The 13,518-nt window shown below is 41.7% G+C and overlaps 1 protein-coding gene across 3 annotated transcripts in view; it reads right to left on the reverse strand.

The window, feature by feature from the left end:
• LOC132209324 (gastrula zinc finger protein XlCGF7.1-like) overlaps nucleotides 1–12,704 on the reverse strand; it is a 37,616-nt gene extending 24,912 nt beyond the window's left edge. Inside the window, exons 1-2 of one of the 3 annotated variants that reach the window (XR_009445427.1) lie at nucleotides 12,568–12,704; nucleotides 7,624–8,722 (exon numbers count right to left, since the gene is read on the reverse strand). The gene's annotated coding sequence lies outside the window, so the exon portion shown is untranslated. Of the gene's footprint in view, nucleotides 1–7,623; nucleotides 8,744–12,567 lie in introns of those variants that run through there. The other 2 variants (XR_009445426.1, XM_059644456.1) reach the window with 2 other exon arrangements.
• Between the last annotated feature and the right edge of the window lie 814 nt (nucleotides 12,705–13,518).

Genomic DNA, 13,518 nt, shown 5'->3' on the forward strand with positions numbered 1-13,518 from the left:
GGTCCCCCACATTCAACCTTCCTGTAATGTTGGAGTGATTCAAATCTCTGCTCTCTCAGTTCGTGTTATTGGCCCAAAGTGCATCACAGGTGCTGAAAAATAAGTCAGCAGATCTGTTAAAAGACTATCCAATTTAGCATCGTGATAGTACCATGCAGCATGAGAAGTTTTTCTCAAAGTGAGAATGGGACCTACTTTCCACAAGACTGTGCAATGGTTACTCTCACCGAATGCTGAGGATGAGGTAACATAGGTTTTCCCCTCCCTCTCTCCCACTGTTCTTCCTCATCCCTGCTGTACCTATTTTGTTTCTACGTCTCCTGTACACTCAAACATATCTGTGTAGCTCCTTGAAAAATAACTTTAATAGAACTTCAAGTATATCTCTTTTTTTTTCTTCACGCAGCAAATTATGCATATTGTCTCCTCTTTTCTGACACACAGCAAAATCCTGTGGAGAAGAAAATGCCACTTGCTCAAGGGACATTCACAGCAGTGAGATTCAAACCCACATCAATGAAAAGACTGGAGTCTTAATTCAGCACCTTAGACTGTTCAGCCACAGTAACTGACAAGTCATGGTCATCCTTATTGTCTTCGATGATAATGACTCTGCACCAAATTTGAGTCATGGAGCAGGAGGCCTCGAGACTGCATTACCATTTCTCAAATCTCTAATGGGTTCCCAACCTCAACACCAATTTTGCCTCAAATCCCTGCAAAGTCTTCAATTTCTCTCAGGTCACCTCTCAAGCTTTTCTCCTCAAGAAAAGAACTTTTTGCTGTTTAACAGAAAGTGCTATAGAAACATAGTAGGTCTGGCAATGTCTAAGACAAGTGAAATCATGTTAGTTTCAAGATCTTACCACTATTTCTCTCTCTCACACCCTCTCTCTGCAGGAATGGCTTCACTACATCCTACACAGTTGTTACAATTTTTAACAATTATGTAGCAATTAAAGTTAAAATTCTATTTTCTTTCTTTATCATTTGCAGCACCAGCAAAGGACTTTAGACCCATTTCTGTCCTTTTCCATACCAATCCTGAATCAAAAAGAGCTATAATAACTAACTGAGAGACCTGCTGCATTTATCCAGCACTTTTTTTTGGACAATTTGTGTTTCTAAATTAATTCCCCTCAACGTGTCAAATGCCTTAAATACTTGCTCACAAGGTCTTGGTGTCTGTTGTTTGAACACTGCACTGTGAAGACTTCAAAGCCATTTTATAAGAAGCAAGCACACAGAAACTGAAGTCTACACTTAAAAATACATTTCCTTCCTAATCTTTTGCCTGTTTATTTCTTTGTACTGCTTAGCAGTAAGTCATACAACTGCACCAGAAACCTCTGATCCTTAGAATCTTTTTAACCAGTGTCTGAACATGTAGTCCATAACATGAGAATTGGCAAAAGTTGTAGACACACAGAACAAAGAAAATGTTGTGTGAGACTCAGCAAATAAAGGAACATTTCTTATACTGTAGCTGAAAAGAATTGGTTTATTGAAACAGTTTTATTCACCATTTGACCGAGTGACTGGAGTCATACAGGCTGCTTAAAGATGAGGGCAACAACATCACCAAATTAATTTTGAATTTAAATCATGGAGCAAGTACTGAAAATGGATTGCAATGTGAATGAGAAGAATACATTGGAACCTTGGGATTTTCTAAAGCAAACAACTTTTACTTCCTTGGACTGTGTGGCGTCAGTGAAAAACCCATTCATCATCTTATAAAGCAGGATTTGAACACTGACTGTGGGAGGCCAATTTAGCTGAGTTGTCAGAACATATGCTGCTTAAGTGCAGGGTTGTGAATATGAGCCCAACACTGGGCACCACCTATTTATTATTCAGTATTTCCCCTCTGCAAATTCCCTTCCTCCAGCTATTCATGATAGGCTAACCCTTTCATCCCATGAATCAGCTTAGTGAAGCTCTTTTGCACTGCATTCAACGCCAGCATATCCTTTCTTAAATACAAGCACCAAAACTGTAAATAATATACCAGTATGGCTTCACCAACATCCAATACAGTTGTCACAAGATGTCCTTATCCTCAAACACCAACACCTCGCAATTAAGGCCAAAATTCCATTTACTTTCTTCATAACTTCAGCAGCAGTTTAGGACTTAAGACCCGTCCTTGTCCTTTTCTTACAAATCCTGAATCGAAAAGTTATAATAACTACCTGCAAAATGCCATCCCACTGAAACTTCAACCACTTGCTCGACTTTGTAACCTAAAGTTAAGTCCAGGACCTTCCCCTTCCTTGTTGGGACTTCTACTTAGTGGCTGAAAAAAATGCTGTCCTGGATGTATTTTAAAAATTCTGATAAATCCTTCACACTGTGATGACTACATTAATGTCGAGGAAGTTGAAAGCTCCTGCTACTTTTACACTTGCTCAAAATTTGCCTCCTTATTTATTTGTAGAGTTTTCAAAGATGCCACCCCTCCTTATTGCTGTAATCGATTCCCTAAACAAAATAACAATATCTCCTCCTCCTTTACCACCTCCACTGCCTTGCATGAAGACCCTGTATCCTGGAAGACTGAGCTGCTAACCATGTCCAAGTGACAGCAATGTCTTTATGGCCCCATTAATTTGTATCCTCAAATCATCTGCCTTATTCATCTGACTCCAAGCATTAAATACCATTCACCCTTAAACTCCCTGATACCTTAAACTGGCCTGTAACAATGCCTTCCAGACTCTCGTTTCTTCTCTTTTTGGCCCTTGTTATTATTTTGAACATTCTCTCTGGATTTCAGCCCACTGCTAAGTGATTTACAAGACCCTCAACAGTACTGGAAACCCACCCCCACCCCCCACAAGGATGCAGGTCCCATTCTGGTTTAGGTGTAACCGCTGTGTGTAATTCTAGTCTTCCTGCTAAAGGAAGGGTGTTGTAAAACTTGAAAAGGTTTGGAAAAGAATTGTAATGGTTATTATTGTAATAGTGTACCATTAGTACACTAAGTTTCAAGCATTATGGGATGACCCTGTTCTCAATTGCTCATATGAAGTGTACTGACTGTCATTCTGAGTGAAAAATAAAAACCACAGGTTCCTCGCACATGTTGGAGGTGAGGATGGAGGAGTTAGGGGAGATGGAGAGCCTTTCAAAATAAACTAGTCTGCTTTTGAGATGAAGACTCAATGCACAGTAGTTTTATTAAAAGGTTGACTTATATTGTTTTTTTTCCTCCCAACTAGGTAACCAGACACATGGTGTTTTCAAACATCATGAGAAACAAGCCCAGATAACATGACTTGGAAACAGATAATAGGAGCAACAACAAAAATTCCTACAGATTCTTGGGAACTCATTGGTGGTTATCCACAGTGGCTCAGCGGTTAGCACTGCTGCCTCACAATGCCAGGGACCCAGATTTGATTCCACCCTTGGGCAACTGAGTGTGTGGCTGTTGGCATGTTCTCCCTGTGGCTGCGTGGGTTTCCTCTGGGTGCTCTGGTTTCCTCCCATGTGTTGGTTAGGTGGATTGGCCAAGCTAAATTGCCCAGAGTGTTCAGGGATGTGTAGATTAGGTGGGCTACGGGGAGATGTGTCTGGGTGGGATGCTCTGAGGTTTTCTGTGGAATTCTTGGGCCAAATGGCCCGTTTCCATACTGTAGGAATACTGAATTCTATAAAAACCAGTCCTAATGAACTAGGAAATCCCTTTTCACAGTGTGCAGGTGGATTGTCTTTACCCAGTGTGAATGTGTTGATATACAGCAAAAAAAGTCATCATTTTCCAAACCGACCCTACAGTTACATAATTGTTATTAAGATTAATGTAAAAGGACTAATAAATTAGACACCATTTATTTCAATGCCAGAGGCCTAACAGCTCAGGCAGATGAACTCAGGGCAAGGTTGGAAACATGGAACTGGGTTATCATTGCAATTACAGAGACAAGGCTCAAGGATGGACAGGGCTGCCAGCTTAATGTTCTAAGATATAGATCCTATAGAAACGATAGAAAGTCAAAAGCGGGAGGGGAAGGCAAAGCAAGAGAGGAGTGAAAAGTGGCTTTTTTGAGCCAGGGTAACATTATGGCTTTACTTAGGCAGGATATATCTGAGAACACATCCAGGGAAGTTATTTGGGTGGAACTGAGAAATAAGAGAGGGATGATCACTTTATGGGGATTACACTATAGGCCTCCCAATAGTCAGCAGGAATGTGACAAACAATTTTGAAAGAAGATCTCAGTTATCTGTAAGAATAACAGGGTTGTTATGGAATGGATTTTAACTTTCCAAACACAGACTGGGAATTCCATGGTGTAAAAGGTTTGAATGGAGAGGAATTTGCTGGGAGTGTGCAGGAAAATGTTGATTCAGTATGTGATGTACCGACTAGAGAAAGTGCAAAACTTGACCTGCTCTTGGCAAATAAAGCAGGACAGGTGACTAGGGTATCAGCATGGGAGGGCGTTGGGGCCAGTGACCATAATACTATTAGTTTTAAAATAGTGATGGAAAAGAGTAGACCAGGTCTGAAAGTTAAAATTCTATATTGGAGGAAGGCCAATTTTAATGGTATTACACAACAGCTTTCAAAAGTTGATTGGGACAGATATTTGCAGGTAAAACGGAAAGGTTCAGAAGTGGGAAGCCTTCAAAAAATAAGATAACGAGAGTTCAGGGACAGTATGTTCCTGTTTGGGTGAAGGACAAGGCTGGTAGGTGTAGGGAATTCTGGATGACTACAGAAATCAAGGTTTTGGTCAAGAAAAAGGACGGACATGTCAGGTATAGACAGCAGAGATTGTCATTATACTCTTATAAGAATTCACTCAATGGTATACTTAAGAGGGAAATTAGGAGGGCAAAAAGGGGACATGAGGTAGCTTCGGCAAATAGCATGAAGGAAAATCCAGAGGGATTCTACAAATAGATTAAGAACAAAAGGATAACTATGGAGAGATAGGGCCCCTTAAAAAGCAGCAATGCCGCCTATGTGTGGAATTGCAAGAAATGGGGAATATAATAAAACAAGTATTATGCATCAGTATTTACTACAGAAAAGGATATGGAAGATATAGACTGTGGGGAAATAAATAGCAACATCTTGAAAATTAGCCATATTTCAGAGGTAGTGACGCCGAACGGCTTAAAATGCATAAAAGTGGATAAATTCCTGGGACCTGATCAAGTGTATCAGAGAACTTGGAGGGAAGCTGGGCAAGTGATTGCTGGGCCCCTTGCTGAGATATTTGTATCAATCGATAGCCACAGGTGAGGGACCAGAAGTTGGCTAATGTGGTGCCACTATTTAAGAAAGGTGGTAAGGAAAAACCACGGAACTATAGGCCAGTGAGCCTGATATTAGTGGTGGGCAAGTCGTTGCAGGGAATCCTGAGGGATAGTACTTGAAATATTTGGAAAGGGAAGGACTGATTAGGGATAGTCAACGTAGCTGTGTGTGGGAAATCATGTCTCACTGACGATTTTTTTTTTAAGAAGGAACAAAGAGGATTGATTAGGGCAAAGCAGTGGATGTGTTCTATGGATGTCAGTAAGGCGTTTGACAAGGTTCCTCATGACTGATTAGCAAGGTCAGATCACATGGAATACAGAGAGAACCAGTCATTTGGATACAGATCTGACTTGAAGGTAGGAGACAGAGTGCTGGTGGAGGGTTGCTTTGTAGACTGGAGGTGTGTGACCAGTGGTGTGCCGCAAGGATCAGAGCTGGGTCCACTCATTTCTGTCATTTATAAAGATGATTTGGATGTGAATGTAGGAGTTATAGTTACTAAGTACCAATCCTTGCAGCATACTGCAGGTCAAAGGCCTTTCCAAATGGCCAGCTCTCCCTGGATTCCATGTGATCTAACCTTGTTAATCAGGCTACCATGCGGAATTTTACTTACTGAAATCCATAATCGAAAACATCCACCGCTCTGCCATCAATCTTCTTTGTAACTTCTTCAAAAAGAAAACTCAATCAAGTTAGTAAGACATAATTTCCTACGGACAAAGCCATCTTGACTATCCCCATTCAGTCCACGCTTTCCAAATACATGTAAATCCTATCCCTCAGAATTCCCTCCAACAACTTACCCACAACTGACGTCAGGCTCACCAAAAGTATTGTTCCCTGGTTTTATGTTACCACCTTTCTTAAACAATGGCACCACATTAGGCAACCCCCAGTCTAACAGCTCACCTATAACTGTCAATGGTGCAAATATCTGAGCAAGGGGCCCAATCGCAAGCCTAACTTCCCGCAAAGTTCGACAGTACACCTGAAGAGGTCCTGGGATTTATCCACCTTTATGCTCTGTAAGGCATCCAGCACCACCTCCTCTATAATATGGAACTTTAAGATACACATTCATTTCTCTAAGGTCTCTAGCTTTCATATCCTTTTCCACAGTAAATACTGATGTAAAATACTTGTTTTGCATCTCACCCATCTCATGCATTCCCACACATAGGCGGTCTTACTGTGCTTTGAAGGGGTATAATCGTGTCAAAGTTGGCCTTCGTCCCATTTAAAACTTTAACTTTTAGACCAAGTCTATCATTCTCCATAAATATTTTAAAACTAATAGAACTATGATCATAGGCCCCAAAATATTTTCCCCACTAACCCTTCAGTCACCTGCCCTACCTTATTTCCCAAGAGAAGATCAAGTTTTGAGCAGGGACTAGTGACACAAGTACAAACAGCCCAAAGATCAAAGTTCATTCCTTGATTTAAGAGCAAAATCCTTCAAATGTGGTTGTGGTGAACTTGCTGGTGTGTTAACAGTTTGCATGATTGAGTGAATCCCTTTCCACACATAGAACAAGTGAATGGTCTGTCCCCAGAGTGAACTCGCTGGTGTCTCAGCAGGTTGATTGAGTGAGTAAATCCCTTCCCACACTCGGAACAGGTGAACGGTTTCTCTCCAGTGTGAGCTCGCTGGTGTATCAGCAGGTTAGTTGACGAAATGAATCCTTTCCCACACAGAGCAGGTGAACAGTCTGTCCCCATTGTGAATTCGCTGATGTGTCAACAGGCTGCATGACAAAGCAAATTTTTTCCCCACATACAGAGCAAGTGAATGGCCGCTCTCCTGTGTGAATTCACTGGTGTTTCAGCAGGTGAGATGTCTGCGCAAATCCTTTCCCACACAGAGCAGGCAAACGGTCTCTCCCCACTGTGAACTCGCTGGTGTATCAGCAGGTTGTTTGACTGAGTAAATCCCAGCCCACAATCAGAGCAAATGAATGGTTTCTCCCCAGTGTGACTGCGTTGGTGCATTTCCAGCTCGGATGGGTAAATAAATCCCTTCCCACAGTCTCTCCCCAGTGTGACTGCGCTGGTGTTTGGACATTTCAGATGAATCTTCACAGACTCTTCGACACACAAACAATACGCATTTCTCCCTGGTGTGAACAGTGCTTCTTCCTTCAATGTTCAAAATCCTGAGATAATTAGGTTATGACAAACAGATTGAGTGTCAGATCTGGGTGTGGTTTTGTTTGATTTCTCTGAATGCAATCAAAATTTCAAACAGAAAAGCAGAGAGAGAGAAACCAGAAGAACACACATAAAGATTGTGAAACTCAGAAATAAATCTGGTCAATTGTGGATCCAACACTTGGGGCCACAGCTGGATTATCAGTAAAACTGAACTGGTTCATTAAATGTCCTTCAGGGAAGGGAAACATTCAGCGTTTGCCCAAAACTACAAAAAGAGATAGAGTTTGGACAGACATGCATTTTATACATCTGAAAATGAATCCAATTCCTGTTTTCTCCCCATACCCTTTGATGCTTCTGAAGGACTAAGATGCAGCAAAATACCTGAAATCTGAAATAAAAACAGAAAAAGATGGAGATACACAGCAGATCTGGCAGCATCTGAAATGGTGATAGATGCAGGAACCATTGCAATCTTGAAGAAGTGTTGAGATGATCATCCATTGCACCATAATACAGGTTACACACCAAGTGCCAGAAAATGGGCCTAGCTTCAATAGGTGCTTGATGGCCAGCACCGATACAATGGGGACATTGTGTTCAACAATTTTACCCGAGTGTCTGACCCCATTTAGTTCCGTGTTTCTCTCCTGTTCTCTTTTAGAAAACAGGCAGCAGCAAGTAGTGAAGAATGCAAATGATATTTCGGCCTTCATTGAGAGGATTCGAGTACAGGAAGAGGGATATCTTTCTATAAGGGCCTTGGTGAGACCACACCTGGAGTCGTGTGCACCTTTGTTCTCCTTTCCAGAGGAAGGATGCCCTGGCTACTGAATGATCGTAAAGAAGGTTCACCAGACCAATTCCTGGGATCACAGGACTGATGTATGAAAAGCGATTTGATCTTGATTAATCCTTCTTTCTTTTAATCTTTCAGCCACCGAAAACATCATGAACTAATTTCACGTCCCATTTGCTGATTTGAGTCTTTTACTGCTAAAGGTATACTTTGGTTCCCATTCCCCTGTCATACGAGTTTAAATCCTCACCAGTGGAACTAGCAAAAGCATCAACAAGAATATCTGTCCCAGCTCTGCCCAGGACAATTGTTCAAGCTTGTGCATGTCCCACCTTCCCCAGAAACAAACAAAGTCTCAATGCCTCAGGAATCCAAACCTTTTAAGTTATAGCTCCAGCCATGCACTCATCTCATCTGTCCCCTTATGCTTTTACTAGCACGTGCATTGTAGCAGCTCACACTGTTACTGGATTAGATCACAAAAGGTCCTGTGGGGGTATAAAAGAGTCCTGTTGAGAAGGAACATTAGGGAATTTACTGGGGTTTCTGTAAACAGACAGTTCAAAACACATAAGCATTTTAACAAGAGGCAGTTTTTAAAGGCCTGGTTCAGCCACAATCACAAGTTTGTTACTTAATAAAAAGTAGAAGCAAAAGTCTGATCCTACAGCATTCTGAACTGTTTAGGTAATTGTAACCAGAAATGCAAACAACCAATTAACGTGAAATGGTTAGTTGAATTCCTTGAGCAAATGTTTGTCAGCAATAAAAGCAGCTCACTGTATCATTATGGAAGGCAAAGCAATAAATGGTGTAAACACAACCTCTAAAAGACCAACAACATAGGAAGGGGCAAAGAAAGGTTATAAAGAGAGAAGTCAGGGCTGCAGAGAGATAAAACAATTGAAATGTAGATATGGATAATTTGAATAAATTCTTACATCCAAAGATCAAGGGAAGAGTGACAAAGATGGATTACAAAATCCAAAATGAAGATATGGTTAGTGCCTTAGTTATTTGTGAAATCTAAACAAGTTCTCTTTCATGGCTTGGTAAAGCTCTAAAGGTGACTGAATTTCACCCTCGGTGGAATTTGAATAGATGCTTTTTATTAAAACAAGAAAGTAATAATGGAAAGCGCTTAGAGTAGAAAATGAAACTTCAGTTTAAAAATCATTTACAGAATGCAAATCGTTGGGATTGTAAACTGCAGCAAGTCAGAAACACTGTTTGATCTCTTAAGCTGAAGTGAGAGAGGGATTTTTCCACAATTTGTATTACAAAATTGTAACTTTATATCAGAGTTGAGTTTAAAAGACTTAATCACAATTCCTAACAATCCACATTACAGTTAGTAGAGAATTTGGAAAAGTTCTTAGTGAGAAGCTACTATTTTGGTTTTGGCAAAAAATGTGGTGCAGCTGGCAAATGTCTGAGGAGGGATGTAACTGTCAAAAGCATTGCCAGGTCCCAAAGACAGACGAAGTAGTTTTCTAGATAACCTCAGGAGATTATAGGAGGGTTTAGGACTGAACATAGTGTTGTCCACAATTGTTTGAACATAGAACATAGAACATTACAGCACAGTACAGGCCCTTCGGCCCTCGATGTTGTGCCGACCTGTCATACCGATCTCAAGCCCATCTAACCTACACTATTCCATGTACGTCCATATGCTTGTCCAATGACGAGTTAAATGTACCTAAAGTTGGCAAATCTACTCCCGTTGCAGGCAAAGCGTTCCATTCCCTTACTACTCTGAGTAAGGAAACTACCTCTGGCATCTGTCCTATATCTTTCACCCCTCAATTTAAAGCTATGCCCCCTCCTACTCGCCGTCACCATCCTAGGAAAATGGTTTGCTTACTGGATTGGGTATGTTGATTTGGGGTGTGTGGCTAACAATGACAACAATATTGCATGTAAATAACACCTAGCGAATGGAATAAAAATATCACAATCAGCCAGGGAAAGTTTGAGTGTCACTGTCCACTCTTCCAATCTGAGCTGTATTTAAGAGGGGAATTAGGCCTCATGTGAAAGCCAGGTTTGGAGCGGACTCTGGCCTCTCCCACACATGCGGTAACAGAGCTCTGAATAAAGGTCACTTGTACAACTGACCACAACACAAACTTCTCCCGACAACAATGTGGCACTGGGTGTAAGCTTGACAATACTACATTTGAGATCTCGTATTTTAGTGTATCTCTTAACTTCCTATCTTCAGCTTTCAGGTCCTCCTCCCTTGGTTTTCCTATGTCACTGGTACAATCGGATGTTCATCCTCCCACTCCAGAATGTCCTGAAGCTGCTCCATGTCATTGCTAATCCTGGCACCAGGGAGGCAACATACCATCCTGGATTCATGTCTCTCTCTATCCCTTACTATCGAATCCCCTGTCTCTACAGTCATATTCATCGTTTCCCTCCCCTTCTATGCAGCGGAGTTACTCCGAGTGCCATGAACCCGACTGATGCTGCTTCCCAAGTGGCCACCCCAACATCACCCCCACCCCCGGACAGTACCCAAAACAGTATATCTATTTGAGGGGGATGACTCAAGCACTTCCTTTCTGAGCCTTTTACTTGTCTGATGGTCACCCATTCCCTTGCTGTCTGTGTAATCTTCACCTGCTGCGTGACCAATCTGTTGAGAATGCGACCACAACCTTCTCAGTTACCATGGATGCTCCATACTGACTGCACCCACAGCTCAAGCTCTGAAAAGCAGTTAACCAGTAGCTGCAGATGGACACACTTCCTGCGCAAATAGCCAATAGGGACACTGGTAATGTCCCGGAGTTTAATGCGGAAAACTGTGAGGTGATTCACGTTGGAAGGAGTAACAGGAATACAGAGTACTGGGCGAATGGTAAGATTCTTGGTAGTGTGGATGAGCAAAGAGATCTCCGTGTCCATGTACATAGATCCCTGAAAGTTTCCACAAGTTGATAGGGTTGTTAAGAAGGTGTACAATGTGTTCGTTTTTACTGATCGAGGGATTGAGTTTCAGAACCATGAGGTCATATTGCAGCCGTACGAAACTCTGGTGCGGCCGCACTTGGAGTTCTGGTCACCGCATCGCAGGAAGGATGTGCAAGCATTGGAAAGGGTGCACAGGAGATTTACCAGAATGTTGCCTGGTATCAAGGGAAGGTCTTATGAGGAAAGGTTGAGGGACTTTAGGCTGTTTTCGTTAAAGAGAAGGTTCAGAGGTGACCTAATAGAGACATACAAGATGATATGAGGATTAGATAGGGTGGACACTGAGATCCTTTTCCCTCAGATGGAGCTGGCTAGCACGAGGGGATATAGCTTTAGATTGACGGGTCATAGATATCGTACAGATGTCAGACATAGGTTCTGTACTCAGAGTAATAAGGGCGTGCAATGCCCTGCCTGCAACAGTAGTCGACTCGCCAAGTTTAAGGGCATTTAAGTAGTCATTGGATAAACATATGGATGATAATGGAATAGTGTGGGTTAAATGGGCTTCAGTGTGGTTTCACAGGTCGACACAACATCAAGAGCCTATGTTCTATTGTGCAAGAGGAGCACACCACAGATGTGATGTCTTCTGTTATGACTTCTCTCCAGATTAAACCAGTTTCTGCCTTAAAAAGAATTTAATTAAGCTAGGTCCTCCCCCTTAATTTCAAACATTACTATTATAAACCTAAAGCCCCTAACTTTATTTAAGCTAATACATACTTTAAAAACTGTAAGAAAGTTCTTTACGGTATCAAATATCAATTTGAGAGACTTTCTGAACTGCCCAAACTGAGACTGAGCATCACACTCAATCTTTCAGTTTCACTTTCTGTTTCACCCAACTCCAAAGCACTCTCACTTAGCCAAGCAGTACTCACAGTGCAGCCTTTTCATTTTCATTGTCTGCTCACACCCACTCTGATCTCAGCCTCCCATACTGTTTCAACACAGCTCAATGGAAGCTCAGGGAACAGCATCTTCACATTAAATGCAGTAATTTATAACCCTCAGGAATCAACACAGACTTCAGTTTCAGGATCAATGGAGTTGTCAGGAAATGGAAGATTCCACCTGGAGGGGTGCTGGAATTTGTGCCCATAAGGAATTTTAAAAGGAAGTTTACAGGTATTCAAGAATGAAAAATGTATAGATTAAAATCATGAAGTAGGCGATTGGGACTAAATATGGCAGTTCTTTCAAAGAGACTAGGTGTTGTTTGGACAAATCTACCCCTCTCAGGCCAATATCTCCTTTCTCAGCTGCAGGATATAGAACTGAACACTTGTCCCAGGGGTGATCAAACCAAAAATTTGAATATCCTGCTTTCAAGTTACAAACTTACCAGGAATATTCTCCCACGCATAGAATGGTTAAACCTCTTCCCTTTCCCAGTTAAGTGTCAATGATACTCAGATCCTGATCACTCCGCTTAATGGAGAACTTGCTTTGTGATCCTGGTCTGCAAATTATTCTCAATAAATATCTTGCAAAGCAAATCCACAAGAGACAAATAACAGTCAGCCCTGGACAGAAATCCAGAAAAAACAACAAGATTGTCTGGAAAAGGCAAACATTTCTCTTGGTTTCTGTTAGTTATGTATAAATCCTCCTCTTCAAAGCACCCTGCTCCCCCACACAGAAAAATGCAGAGGTAAAATACACCCATTATTAGAGACTGAGGAAGTCAGACATTAATAAATTTGACCAGGGAGCACAAGGGGACTCAGAGCACTTTCAGTGATTTGATCCCAATCATATGAATACTGGGCAAACGGATATGCTTTAATAGATCATAATATTTAAAGCAGGACTTCCTACAGTGAGAGTGCAACAGGTAACATGAAGTTCTAAGCAAGGGTTAGCGGATCCGAAACGTTATTTTTTTTTCTTTCACAGATGCTACCAAACCTACTGAGCTTTTCCAGCAACTTTGTTTTTGAACATGGCAGTTCTGAACGCGTTTTCGGCATTTCTCCTCCATTAAATATCTAACGTATAACTTGCAGCAATTTATACTGCCTGAAGCCAGTACTCCGCCAGTGTCAAAAGTCCTTCCCAGGAAATACACGCCATGTCCCACAGTCTGGGAAAGAAGTCCAGAAAAACAAAAACAAACATTTCTCTTGTCTTAATCTCCCCCTCCCAAACAAGAAAAGCTGCGCTTGCGTTCCACTGCAGATTGCCACCTATAAATATGGCGATCCGGCATGAGTCCCGAAGATCATTGCCCCTAATAAAGATGGTGGCAATTACCTCTGCCTATCGCAGCCTCAGGTCCGCAGCAGTTTTTCCG

This window comes from Stegostoma tigrinum, unplaced genomic scaffold, assembly GCF_030684315.1.
Source record: "Stegostoma tigrinum isolate sSteTig4 unplaced genomic scaffold, sSteTig4.hap1 scaffold_86, whole genome shotgun sequence".
NCBI classification, from domain to species: Eukaryota; Metazoa; Chordata; class Chondrichthyes; order Orectolobiformes; family Stegostomatidae; genus Stegostoma; species Stegostoma tigrinum.